The sequence below is a fragment of the Eptatretus burgeri genome, chromosome 2 (assembly GCF_056783735.1).
Source record: "Eptatretus burgeri isolate ZD-2024b chromosome 2, Ebu_testis_v1, whole genome shotgun sequence".
Classification (NCBI taxonomy): Eukaryota; Metazoa; Chordata; class Myxini; order Myxiniformes; family Myxinidae; genus Eptatretus; species Eptatretus burgeri.
In genome coordinates, this window is record NC_140962.1 from 128,497,144 (window position 1) to 128,512,498 (window position 15,355).

Genomic DNA, 15,355 nt, shown 5'->3' on the forward strand with positions numbered 1-15,355 from the left:
GTGGGAACAAGGGGTGGAATGAGGGAGGGAAAAGGGTGGGAGGAGGGACCCAGCATTGCCCGGCAATACTGGGTACCCCAAATTATTATAATATGAATACGCTAAGCCATATTTTGGTGACGTATCTCCTCTGAAACTGCTTGATGGATTGTCACCACTTTTGGCATGCGGGTGCTCTGTAGTCTAATGTACAGCATAGGCTATGTGAGATCGCATCAGACGACAGGATTGGGAATTTTTGGCGACTTTCTAATTTTTACATTTGTTTGCATGGCGACGTGTGACGTCACCACTGAGAGGCGTTATGACGTCATGACATCATCGTCATTCGCTGACATCATTACGTCTGTCGTCGACAGACCATCACTGCTGAGAGGTGTAATGCCACTCCTAGAAAACAGTGTCTGCAATGTAAAACCCTCATGTGCACATGCTGACTATCTCAGAAGGTGTATTTGACACAAAAAATGCAACAAGAAACATTGTATATGAAGAAATTCTATAAATCATGTATATGAAAACACTGGATATGTTGATGTCCGAACGAACCCTCACCTTCGAAACTTCGTGTGGAGCGCGGGTTTAGCTAGTACATGTTGCGGTTCTGCTTAGCTGGCACTCCCACTTAGGCTATGGCATACAACATTTTGTGCTCCTGAAACAGTTATTTCATAAGTATTCGTTTTAGATAGCCCTTCCTTCATGTCTCGTGGGTTTATGGGACAAAATGTGTTGTGATGGCTTCTCAGCAGGTCTTTATCTTTATCGTTTATCCATTATATTCACATTGCTACACACACACACACACACACACACACACACACACACACACACACACACACACACACACACACACACACACACACACACACACACACACACACACACACACACAATCTTTTCTTCATGCATGCCTGCAAGTAACAACAAACAGCTCATTTGCATATGCCGCCAAAACCCCATTCAAACTTTGCGCCATTCCAGAATCAACCATCACCTTCGATCTTTGCTGTACTCGAAAAAGAACGCTACACCATTCATATAACCATCACAATGCCCTTATACAAATCCCTACATCCATTCAAGCCCACTTACCTCACTTACCTCACCACAACCGCTATGAACGCTGCAACCACAGTCACCACCCCAGACACCCATCAATAATGTTTGAAGATGTCAGGGAACTATGGATGCTCCCTGCCATTACAGATGCGTGTGTTTGGAACGTTTTGGCATGTAGTTCCAAGTGCAAGTATGTGCTAACATCTGTTCAACATCGCCTCAATAGCTCTAGCGCTCCACTCAACCACGACCCCCATTTTGTGTCCAGCACACATTTATGGCCTGAAAGTGCCCCCAGAAACCCGCACCCCATGTTAATCTCGGAGCCACCTTCACTTGGCAGAGTTCAGTAGCGAATGAGGTTAACACTCCCTGTTTTCCCATTCTATTTTTGTTGCATGTTATCGTGTAACAACATTACAGTGTTATGCAGCAAGGCCAAAAATGGTTACAGTATATTCAAATTTTTTTCAAGTGTACAGTATGTTCCAGAAAAAAAGTGTCACTTTGTGGTAATAGCACCACTTTAATTATCATCACTTTTAAAAGGTGGGCTGAGATGGACACTCCTGCCCTCCTGGTGGGAGCACCAATGTTATCATTCCCAATGCCCCAAGAAGCACTTCATGGCCAAAAGTAGGTGGACACCTGCTCATCCAACATCTCATTCCAAAATAATGGGCATTAATATAGAGCTGGTTTCCCCTTTGCTGCGATAACATCCTCCACTCTTCTGGAAAGGCCTTCCACTGGATGTTGGAATATTGCTGCAGGGATTTGCTTCCATTCAGCCACAAGAGCATTGGTGAGGTCGCGCACTGATGTGGGACCCTTGTATAATGCGTGTTCTGATAACGGGTTTTCTCTTCAGTGTGGATTTAATTATTGAACAACAACAACAACAACAACAACAACAACAACAACAACAACAAACGCACTACGTCATTCTGAGCGAATCGTTCACAAACTGCGTATGCTTTTCCAATGCCACATCATTCTGAGCAAGTTGTTCATGCTCCGTCATCATGAGCGAGTCGTTCGAGCAATGTCATTCAGAGCAAGTTGTTTGTGCTACGTCATTTGTGTTCCGTCAATAATTTTGTTTGTAAAGGAAGTTCTTCTTTGTTGTAAATTATACATTTTACTTGTCTTGTTAGGTAATTATGAATGACTTCATTTTAAACAGGAATTTGAGCTTTTTGGGGGATCTCATTTCGATTCAGCCAGAACATTAGTAACCTGAAATGAAAATGTATAGTTATTCTATTTTCAGAATCTTAGTATCATCTATCTATATATTACTAAAACTCTCATCTTGAATATGTATGTTTGTATGTATGAATGTTCCCGAAATACAGCCAAAACGGTACACGATAGCGCAAAAATTTTCAGGCCACCTTACTCACCATTATCCTGCGTTGGCAGTCTCAAGTTTCGTTCAAATCGGGCAACGAAAAAAAATATTAAAAAATCAATTCCTGATGCAATCAAGAACTCTTCGGGAGAATTTGATCAATGCAAACGACCTCAGCAGTATAGTTCGCTGGAGCTATGTTGTTTTTTCTTGTTTTATTTTTTTAATGATTTTTTTATCAACCACTGTCACAACGAGAATCGAACGGGTTCACGGGTCGTCTAGTAAATAATAATATTTGAACGTGCTTGTGAACCTTCATTGCATATAATTCTCACAGCTCTTTTTTTGGAACACCAATATTTGTCGAGCTGTAATTTTGAGGAGTTGCCCCAAACAACTTTGTCGCAATTCAGTTGAGACAATATCAAGGTGGACAATAGCATAAGAAGAACTCATTTCGGAAAATAAGATTTCAAATTTATTTATGACACCAATACTTTGAGAATGGATTTGCATGAAGTAACTTTAAGCATTTTGCATGTTAATTCTTCATCAATCAAGAGTCCTATAAACTTTTTTTTTAATGAATCCTCAATGTATTTGTATCATCAAATGAAATAGGTCCAGAAAGCACAGAGATCAAATTACTGAAAAACATAAAATTAGCTTTCTCTATATTTAATGACAATCAATTTGCCTTTAGCCACTCAAAAACATGCTGAAGTTCTACATTGAGAGTATCCTCTAAGTGTCTAAGATCTTTATATCATGATGAGAATCTCATTTGGAGAACATTGGAACACTCCATGCAAGTTCCTCACTGTTCTCTTGATGACTGCAAATTATTCTGCCTTTGTTTGGCCATGGACTTGCAGATTCAGCCAAGTAAAATAAATACTCGAATATTCTTCTTCGATTGCAAAGCCAAAATACATGAAAAGTCTATTTGTAATTCTAAAAAGGAATATTTGAATAAATTATCAATCCTGATTCCCTCTTAATTCCCTTAATGCAATTTCAGCCGTTTGATTGGCCTGCTTGATGTTTGCGTCTGACTGCATATCACTGGTTCAAATATCGTGTCCACGATCTTTAAACATCGTTTTCTCCAAACTTGTCATTTGAATGAGAGGTGTTCAAAATGTTCAAGAATGTGGTAGTTGTAGACCAAGATGTGCCATCATTTAAAACAAAAAAACCATGTCAATATAATCAGGAATGATTTTTTTTTTTTTACTTCTTATAGGAGTATGGACAAGACCTAATTATTGCAAAATGAAATCTTACGAACCAACTACACAAAGGTATTGAAAAATGAAACTTTACTAATAAACTACACGTGCATATTGAAAAATAGAAAACATTGACATTTAATGGACCATTGTGTGTGTTCACGTGCATTTTGAATGCCCCTCGTATCATATGTAAACGGTTCTGCAAGAAGATGAAATTACGATTCAGTTACCTTGTTTGAGTACACCATGATTCGGCATTCTTTTTCTGAGTGCATGCTTTTGCACAACAAAGTACGCTTGATTCGAATCATCATGTTATGATTGTTAAGTCGTTCTTTAAACCTATCTAAATGTAGCAAGTGCTTGTAAGCAGCCATGAATTCCGGACTTCGTGAATAGAGAACTGGGTTACATGCTGAGTTCAAGTAGCCCAGCCATAAGAATATATCGAATAGAAGATCACTTATGCATGAAGTACAGAATAATTGAATCAAATACATGGTGTGAAATGGGAGCCAACAGAACATGAATATTCCGGTAACTATGCTTAAGGTTTTCAAAGCTCGGTGCTCATTCAATGTGTTTACTTCTTTCTTCAAATTTTCTTTGCAGTCTTTACGTCTTGCATACTCTTCAATGTTCAATACACCCTGTTTCATTTTACACATCTGCAACAATAATAAATGGCACTCTCAGTTGCAAAAGGTTTCATTTTTAAATGACTAAAAAATAACGTGAAAATGAATTGAAGGAATCATCTATTTCATGATATTCTCAGAAACTGACTTGGCCATGGAGTTTGACCGGAGAGCACCAACTTAGCTCTGAGAATCGTCTATTTTACTCCAACGAAGGGTTTATGCCCAAAACGTCAGCTTCTCCTTGCTTCCCATGGTGGTTAGCATACTTCAATTAATGTCCTGTTATTTTCATCATTATTTCATCATCACTTGTTCATGCAATCATACTCATTATCTAATTGATTTTCGACAAGGAATTGCAAATGGTTTTGCCACACAAACTAAGGTCACTGACCTTATTGTTCATGCTGTCTTTTCGGAAAGTAAATCGAGAAATATTTCTACAATCGTGCAAGCATTAATACAACTGAATACAAGCAAATGTTTCCCCCAAATTACAATTCTCGATGAAAGGAGCAAAAGCTTCAACCAAATTCTGTATGCAGAAATAATTTATGGCAATTAATAAAGACAACCCCCACGCAGGAATTTATTTTATTTTATCAAAATGTAAGGGTCTCACCTGTTTGTTGGCTTCTTTCAGCACCCTCCAGTAAACCACAATCATGATGGTGGTTGGAACATAAAAAGGAATTATCATTGTGATAAACATGTATTCTTTCGAGGAAACAAAGGTGCAGCATTTTGGATCCTCATAGCACAATTGAGATTCAACATCATTTGCACGATTCCAACCGAGAAAAATAGGAAAGAAAGAGATCGAAATAGATAGACACCAAAGTGAAATCACAACACCACAAGCACGAGTTGGTGTCACCACAGTTCGGTATCGTAGAGGCCTCGTGACCGCAATGTAACGATCAATCGCAATCGCGCAAAGAGTGGTGATACTCATTGTGACACACGCAACATCAATCGAATATAAGAAGTTGCACACGTCTCGCCCAAATATTGATTGTCCATGAAGAATTTGCATTGCTGTCAGAGGCATCACCACAATGCCAATTAATAAATCGACAACAGAGAGTGAACAGATGTAGAAGTATGTGACACCATGCATGAGATGATGAGAGTGGATCACTGCTGCAAGAACCAGAATATTGCCCAAGACAGTAAATGTGCCGAACAATGCAAATATAATTATCAAGCTGATATGGTATGGTTTAGGCAAGCCAACATCTTCAACAGTCTCATTCATAATAATAGAAATTGATCTGGTTTTGGAAAGTAACTGCAGTTGTCGAAAAAGGTTCATCCAAATAAAATCTATCGAGGCAAAATTATATGTTGATAAAAACCAGAGGCCAGATAATGAATCCAAACATTAATCAACACTGAAAAGTATTGATACAACCATCCTCATAAATACAGAATCCAGATATATATATATATATATATATATATATATATATATATATATATATATATATATATATATATATATATACATACATCAGGCACATTGCTTTTTCTTATATCTGTGGCTGTCTTTTGTCCTGAGGGAAATTAATTAATGGATGTAATGGTTCGAGCATCTGCTCTGAATCTGGAAGGTCGGCACGTCAAATGTCCACAGAGTCATACCAAATATTTAAAAAATGATGTGTGCCACTTCCTTGATTGAAGCTCAGTATTTAAAAAGTTTAGAAAATGGACAAACAATCATGGGTTTGCAATACTATTGCAGGCAATGATGGGCGTAATGGCCTTGTAAAAATATATTTATTATCCTTTTATAATAATTTGCCTATCTTGAATTCCTCTGTGACAGAATGACCGTTTGCACACATTTTAGCAACAATTAGTTGCTCTTTTGGGTGGAATCAGAGCATATATGTGAACCAAACTTGGACTTATTCAAGAAGAAATGCCCATTCAAAAACATGAGATAAAGATGAGCTGGCTGAAGATGCACTTATTATTAAATTGAATAATGAAATTTCTTCACAGAATAACCTCAATCAAACACGCTCATTCACGGATTCATACTAAAGCTCATGAATCTGCTCTCTTCCTCATCACATCAATGGCTTTCACTCTTATTTTGTCAGTGTGCATCTTGCATATTTTAAAAGCATGATCAATTTCTATACTATCCATATTTTTATGATGATCGATGAATGAGATTGTGCCGAAATCACAAAATCCTCGTGATGGAATCAAAAGTGCACTTTTCTCAATATGTCATTGGAATTCGTGCTTGATATCTCTGGAAAGGGCACAATCGCAACATATCCCACAAGTATTGAGACTGAACAACTCACTATCAGTGTTGCAGACAAACAAAGGTAGAAACTCGCTCCTCAAATACAGTGCAATTTTGGGACACTTTCTGTGTCGACTCTCCAAGCAGGAGTGTGATATTGCTCTGGTACTGACAGACAAACATTATTTGCTATGTTAGAGGATAGGAGGATGTGTTTCGGTCTCAACTCTGTAAACTTCGATTTTCCCTATGTCTGGGTGGTCATTTCGAAACAACTCGTATGCCTCTGAAGTAGTGACAATCAGATGCCATTTTTTTCTCCTTCCTCTTTGGACAGCCCACTGCTTGTTTGATTATTGTTTCAGCTTTGTTCAGTATAACACGAGAAAGAGAGTCACTTAGGTAGAAGTTAATGATGAGTTCCATAGTTTTGCTTGTGAGAGAGAGCAGTATTTATTGGTGAGGTCAGAGTTGATGGCCCACATTTGATGCCATACTCCAGCCCAAGGGTCTGAAGAATATATTTTCTTTTCCGAAGGCTGTAAGATAGCGCATATTTGACTCTGTTTCACCTTGCCAAGACTTGCAGCCGATTTGTATGGTGTGTCATTTTCCTTATTATCACGAAAACTCATATTCCATTCCTTTATATTGTGTCTTTTAATCACGAATCTTGTTTTTTATTTCAGTTTCTCCAATTCTTTGATGTTCATTGGCTTCTTCAGGTCTGACTTCCTCTAGCGATCTCTTGCCTGATGAGCATTGATACTTTCATTGTGTCAATGGATCTGAGTCCTCCGCTCTCTCTTTCTCTCAGCAGCTGTCTACAATTTCATACTGTAACAGAAAAGTGGATGTTATCCACTGAAATCTGGAATATAATCTGATTGAACTTAAATATAAATCATGATTTCGATGCAAATTCACCGATCACAATGAAGTGATTCTGTCAGGAAAATTGGTGATTCCGTCACGGCCCGTGAGCATATGTTCAGCGCTAAAGTATCAAAATGAACATCTATCCTTCAGTTTATTCATTTTTGTAATTGGAAACAAAACATGGCCCTACTACCTCCATAAACACCTTGCTCACAGTGATTGAGAAAAATCGTGATGCAATAACAAAATTCGCAAACTGGCCCCCACTATAATATTGCCAATTTCTATGAAGTGATGTTATCAAATATCACAAAATATCAACACAAGTATTTGAAATTGTGCAGCAAACATTCATGTTTATGAAGACACCAAATATATCCAGTTACCTCCTGGATCCCCATCAATGTTTGGAGATTTCTGTCCCTGTCCACAGTGATGAGAATCGCATACCAGTAATCATTGAGAAAATGTCTGGCTCTGACTTCATCGCAGGCACGCATAAAATGTGAAATGGTGCATTTTTTTTTCTTTTCACAATGAGAAAATATAATTTAGATATCCAAGTTTACAATAAAATGCCTACGGCACCAACAAATTTATTTATATTTTTGGAACACCATGTCCGGGTTTACGGGGAATTAAAGTTTACTTGAGGGTCATGGGGATCTTCAGTATATTGGAGGTCTTTGTGATCTTGGGGGTCTTTTGAGGTCTTAGGGTTCTTTAGAGTCTTTTGGGTCTTTGGGATATTTGAAGTCCTTAGGTTAGTTTCGGTCTTTTCAGTCCTTTGGAGTCTTTGGAATCATTGGAGTCTTCGGAGTCTTCAGCATCTTTTTTGGTTTTGGGGTCTTTGGCTGCCTGGTGTTGGCTAAATAGTTGGGGTGATGGGCTTGGGATCCCAGGATCCTGAGTATGAATCCCGCTCTGCTGTGAATTAATACCAGGTGGGGTTGACTCTGCCTGTCATCTTTCTGAGGTCGGCAAAATGAGTACCAGCTTGCTGGTATCTTACGTCAGAGTGGCGACCTGTCCAGGATTGTGCCCAACAGCTCTGGATTTTTCTATGGCAGCACCAACGCTCTGCACAGAGTATGGTCCCAATGAATGGATGGACTCGCGAAATCGAATATTCACAAGTATATTTGTTTCCTGAGTGTATTTGTCAGTCGTGTCCAGGTCAAATTCTAAAACAGTCTTTACAAAGCTGAACCAACCTGACATTTTGACCTCTTGTTCTTGAGGTCAAAAGTACAAGTCACATAAATCGTATATCTTCATCCAATTAAAAATATATGTATATTGTTATATTTGTGGGGAAGATGAAGGGATTTCATAAGAAAGTTAGGATTTAATAGAGTTGTTTGGTCCGTGGACGTGTGGGAGGAATCTTGATATTACTAAGTAGGGAAACTGTGAGCTTAATTATTACATGCCACCGCAAGGGGGGTGGAGTGGTGTTAATTCGGTAGGGATAAAGGAGAACATCCCCAGTATGTAATTTCCCCCCCTGTGACTTTTCCCTATGTTTTCATAACTAAATCCACAATAACACAAGCAAAACATGCCTGGGGGGGGCAGAGGCCCCACCTTCCCTGGTTTTGCATGAGCAAGCCACACCCTGGAGCTGGAGGTTTGATGGATGCGACATGAAATGCATGAGGGGGAAGAGGGTGTGGGAGGGAAGAGGGTATACGACTATATATATATATATATATATATATATATATATATATATATATATATATATATATATATATATATATATATCTTCTTCTTCTTCTTCTTTCGGCTGCTCCCTTTTGGGGTCGCCACAGCGGATCATCCATTATGATCCCCATATTCATTTGGCACAGGTTTTACGCCAGATGCCCTTCCTGACGCAACCCTGGTCGCCTTTTACGACACAGGGATATGGTACACCTATTCTAACTGGGGCATACACCGGGCCCAGTACACTGGGGCTCACTTCGCCGACCTCGGAAGGATGACAGGCTGAGTCAACCTCCTGGTTTGTATTAATTCAAGCGGCCAACGGGGCTTGAACTCAGGACCTTTTGGATCCCAAGCCGCTACCCTTACCACTATGCCAACACCAGGCATATATATATATATATATATATATATATATATATATATATATATATATATACATATATATATATATATATATATATATATATATATATATATATATATATATATATATATATATATATACATATATATATATATATATATATATATATATATATATATATATATATGCACTGATGAGCCAAAACATTATGACCACTGACAGGTGAAGTGAATGACATTGATTATCTTGTTGCAATGGCACTTGTCAAGGGGTGGGATATATTAGGCAGCAAGTGAACAGTCAGTTCTTGAAGTTGATGTGTTGGAGGCAGGAGAAATGGGCAAGAGTTAAACCTAAGTGACTTTGACAAGGGCAAAATTGTTATGCCCAGACGACTGGGTCAGAGCATCTTTGAAATGGCAAGGCTTGTGGGGTGCTCCCGGTCAGCAGTGGTGAATACCTTCCGACAGTGTTCCGAGAAGGGACAAACCACAAACTGGTGACAGGGTGTTGGGTGCCCAAGGCTCATTGATGCGCGAGGGCAATGAAGGCTACACCGTCTGGTCGAACCTACAGAAGGTCTACTGTGGCACAAATCACAGAAAATTTTAATGGTGGTCACGGGAGGAATGTGTCACAATCCACAGTGAATCGCACTCTGTGGAATATGGGGCTGCAGAGCTGCAGACCGGTCAGAGTGCCCATACATAGCATGATATTTCAAAAATGTATTGGGACCGATATGTTCTCGTGGATCAGGCATTACGTGGCAGAGGTATGCGCTCGACCGAGTGCCCTTCTATTTTTATATGTATCTATTTATGTCGAAGTGACAGGTCGTGGAATGAAAGAAGCCCACATAAAAAAGGGGAAACATCGAAATAAAATTCCACATTTTCACCGAGTGAGCCACCACCCGAGGGGCCGCATGCACAACACAGGGCCAAATGCAGGCAAGTAGGGCCAGAACTTTGTTCAAGTCAATCAATATATTCAGTGACTGCAAATACTTTTGCCGTGTGTGGCCATGGCTGGGAAATATTGGGAAAGTGTGTGTGTTTGTCAGTGTGTTAGTGTTGTCTTATCAAACGTTGCAGCCTGAAACTTTGCGTGTATACGAAGAAAACTCCAAGGAAGTGCATGACTGAAAAATGGGCATTTGGGTTTATGTAAACACCCCTTTTGAAGATAATTAATGGCTTAATAGATTATATCGATTATAACCCTAACCCTAACAGCTTCTAAAGTTTTATTGTCGGTGAATGAAGATTGTAAACTCTTTGAAAGGATATCTTTTCAAAATTGTCCGTCAGTCTGAGGGTCCTTTTCAAGCTTTGGCTTTATCAAGCCGTTTCTTCCACGGTCCACAGAACGGATCCAACGTGGTCAAAAATTCCCGGAGCAAGCCTCGGGCATTGGGGGCCCGCATTCGGATCTTTTTTGGGATCGATCATCGATGCTTCGGATGGTTGAGCATGACCAACTAACTACGGCACTGCCTGCCAGAGCTCAGCAAGCACAGACGGAATACAGAGGTCCAGCCAGAGGAGGGGTGAAAAGGTGAAAGTCGATGTGGTAAAACAGCACAGCACATGGCCGGCCTGGGTAGTATTGTATACACTGAAACTGCGGCTGGCAGGGAACGCTGTCAGTACCCTGCTTAGTGCTTACTGGCGCGCACAGCACAGTAACATGGTGTGACTTTCTATGTTCCAGGTGTGTGAAACATACTTGTTGTTCGTGATTCTGGTACTTTCTACGTGCATTCTGACAATAGCTCGGTTACTCGGTACCTACCGGTTGCAGAAACCACAATGAGCGGCTTCGGTGACGACAGGCACAAATCCAGGGCTCCACTGAAATATGACAGTGGTGCTCAAAAGCGGAAACGTTCCAAGGATAAAGATGAAAGACACTAGGCCGCCATCGACAAGACCCACAAAATCTCAGAGTTTTCACTCCTGCACAAACAGGCGATTCGTCCATGACAGAGGCTGGAACACCAACAGAGACAGAACAAGCGGATTTGGCAACGCAACCCCCGCATCAAGATTCACCCAACATCTCGGAAGGTTCCACCGATGAAGAACATGCATCAGATGAAGAAGCGTGAGATATACTGACTGATCGTGGACCTGGCTTTGCCAATGACATTGGATGTTGGCCTCCTGAGCGACCGTCGTCAGAGATGGTCGACTACGGGGCGTCACGAGATTTGGAGCCCCTGCAGAATTCGACTGGTCTCTTTGATTCATCCTTACAGTTCGGTGAAGGTAGGAAATGCTGCTCCTCCAAGAATCTTTTTTACCGTAGACTACAAAACAGAGAGTCCATGAAAAGGTCCTGGCTTTGCTTCTCCACATCAACCGGAAAACTGTACTGCATCGCTTGCAAGCTCTTTGGAGGCGCTACTGCCCTGGGCGGGGAAGGATTCGATGACTGGAAGCATGCCAGTCGTTCTATCGAGGTGCATGAGCGTTCGCATGTACATTGTGCGAATATCATCCACTTGTCAGACAGAGCAACATCCGCAGGTCGTGTGGACACTGAACTCATCAAACAGGTGAGTGAGATTGCGTCCTATTGGAGGGAGGTGCTGAAACGAAGTGTGAGCGTGATATCGTTTCTCGCTGAGCGTTGTCTAGCGTTCCGTGGATCGGATTAAATTGTTGGGTCACGGACGAATGGAAACTACCTTGGTTTAATGGAATTACTTGCGGAATACGATCCATTTTTGGCGCAGCACATGCAGAAATATGCCAACCAAGGTCGTGGCCATACCAACTACTTATCATCTTCGACATGTGAAGAGTTCGTCTCCATCATCGGAAAATCTGTTCTGGATAACATCGTCGCTCGTGTGAAAGAGGAAAAATACTTCTCTGTGACAGTCAATTCTCCTCCTGACATAAGGCACATCGACCAGCTCACAGTTGTTCTACGATACATCGAGAACGAGGCTCCAGTGGAGCGTTTCATGACCTTTCTGAGCAACACAGGACACACTGGCAAGCGATGACATTACTGGATTTGTTGAAAGCAACTGGATTGGACATCGCTAACTGCCAAGGACAATCTTGCGATAACACATATAATATGAGTGGCCGATACAATGGGATGCATGGAGTGATCAAACAGGAGAACCCTCTCACAATATTTGTGCCATGCGTGACGCACTCACTGAACTTCATCGGTCAGTCGGCCGTGCGATGCTGCAGACCTGCAGCAACATTCTTTGAATTCGTGGAACAAGTGTATGTATTTTTTACAGCTTCCACGTCGCGCTACGCCAGATTGTTTGACGCCCTGAAAGCCAAAGGTCTGTAAGTACCAAAGCGCCTCAGCGACACTCGCTGGTCGGCTCATTCTGATGCAACCCGAGGTCTTGTAGACGGTTACAGCGAAATCATGGATGTCCTCGATGAAATCGCAAACGATGAACAACTGAATAGTGAAACGAGAAACACGGCCGAGACACTTCACCAAACGATGTGCATGCTCAAAATAGGGTTCTATGCTGGTTTCTGGTCTACTGTCCTTGGTAGATTTGATCGTACAAGTAAAACCCTTCAGTTGCAAGCTACCGATCTCAACACAGCCGTGCAGCTCCTCAAGTCACTGCCGAGCATCGTGGAGTCATTACGCGATCATTTTGATACATTCGTTGTTGACGGAGTGGAGTGCTCAGGTATGGAGGAATTCGCTCACGGATCGCGTAGACGAAAGCGTAATGTCCGCCTCGCTCCCTTGGACTACAGACACACTCCAGAAGTAGAACTAGATGCCAAGGAGTCCTTTCGCATCAGTGGATACATTGCAGTGATCGACGTACTGCTGTCGCAGTTGGAAAAGCGTACAAACGCTTACAGCGAGATGAGCGACAGATTTGGATTCCTGCGTGCTCTTGTTCAACTCGAAGTGGAGCAGATTCGAGAGTCATGCTCGAAGCTCGTCGAGCTGTATCAGGAAGATCTATCACCTGACCTCACAGAGGAAATGATTCAGTTCCAAGTCATGATGAAGGAGTCAGAGCCAGACTCGGGCCGTACTGAACTCGAGATGTAGAGTTTTCTCATCGAGCGAAAACTCACCGATACTTTCCCAAATGTGGAAGTGCTGCTTCGGATTTACCTCTCACTGATGGTGTCGAACTGCTCTGGGGAGCGCTCGTTTTTGAAACTCAAGCTTATCAAGAACCATCTTCGCTCCACAATGGGGCAGCAGAGACTGGTCAATCTGACCATCATTTCAACCGAATCCAATGTGTTCAATTCCATGCAGGTTGACAGTATCATATCCGAGTTCGCTGCCGTGAAGTCGCGTGGGAAGTTTGTCCATTGATTAAGGCAATGTGTGTATGTTCATTGATGTGGATGACACTGCCGTATATTTGCGGTCGCTGGAAGTCGGCTATTAATCACCTTTCGGATTTCTCTTGCCCAGAGAGTTTTTAGAATTTCGAAGATTTTTAGTCGAAGTTCGGAAAATGATTAATGACAGTGCGTCGTTTGTTATTTCTTATGTTGGTCCATCACTATCTCTTACTCTTGCAGCAACAGCATTTTTGTGATTTGATTTTAGAATGAGCTCAAAGATAAGTCATCAGCTCATAGATAAGTCACCAGCCATATCAATAACAATCCGTCCATCTTGTCATATTGTCAGATTTAATTGTAATTTGTGAACATATATGCCAAATCATTCCTGATCAGGATCTGCCAAATCTATAGATATAACTTCAGTTGTTGATGAAAAAGCAGTTATAATTTAGGTTGTTGATTAATCTCCAAACTTGGGGGCCCCCCACAATCATTGTGCCCATGCCCCCCCCCAACATGATAAATCCGGCCCTGCCTCTCAGCAAGCGATCAGGCGTACTCTGAGGGATTTCTATTCTAACTTGTATTCTCCTCAGAACATGGACAATGAGGTGATGCAAGAATTAACTGCTGGGCTCCCAAATGTCAAGGAGGATGAGCAACCCGTGCTTGACTCCCTATTTTCGGAAAATGAACTTGAAGCAGCTGTGAGGAGCCTGAAAGATGAAAAAGCCTCTGGAATAGATGGCTTGCCAGGGGAATTCTATAAGACTTTTTGGGAAATTGTGGGACCTGATTTACTCGACGTTCTTGATGAAAGCATACATGATGGAGAACTTCCAGGGTCCTGCAGGAGAGCGATCGTATGTTTACTGCCAAAATCTGGCAACCCTCAACTGGTGGAGAACTGGCGAGCGGTATCTTTACTGTGTGCTGATTATAAAATTCTCTCCAAAATACTTACAAATGACATGAAAACTGTTATTAGTTCTGTTATACATCCAGACCAAACTTATCGTGTGCCTGGAAGATCTATCCATGACAATATATTTTTGGTAAGAGATATTATTTCGTGCAATCAGCACCTGTGTGATGATTTTGGATTACTGTTTCTTGATCAAGCTAACGCCTTTGATCGTGTTGATCACAAATCCCTTTTTCTGTTTTGAAGGGAATGGGTTTTGGTGAAACTTTCCTCTCTTGTGTAAAACTCCTGTATACCAATACTCATTGTATGTTAAAAGTTTATAATAGGTTATGTTCTCCCTTTCCTTTTCAACGGGGTATCCGGCAAGGTTGTCCTCTTTCTCCTCTTTTATATATAATTGCCCTTGAGCCACTCCTGCTATCAATTAGACAGCAAACACCTCAGGGAATGAGAAGTATAGAAGGAGCAAGATTTGTGCAGATGGCATATGCTGATGATGTCTGTGTTTTAATTAAAAGTACAGACGATATCTCTGCTTCACAGCGTTGCCTGAGAAATTTATCTGCAGCCTCCTCTGGTGGGATAAACTGG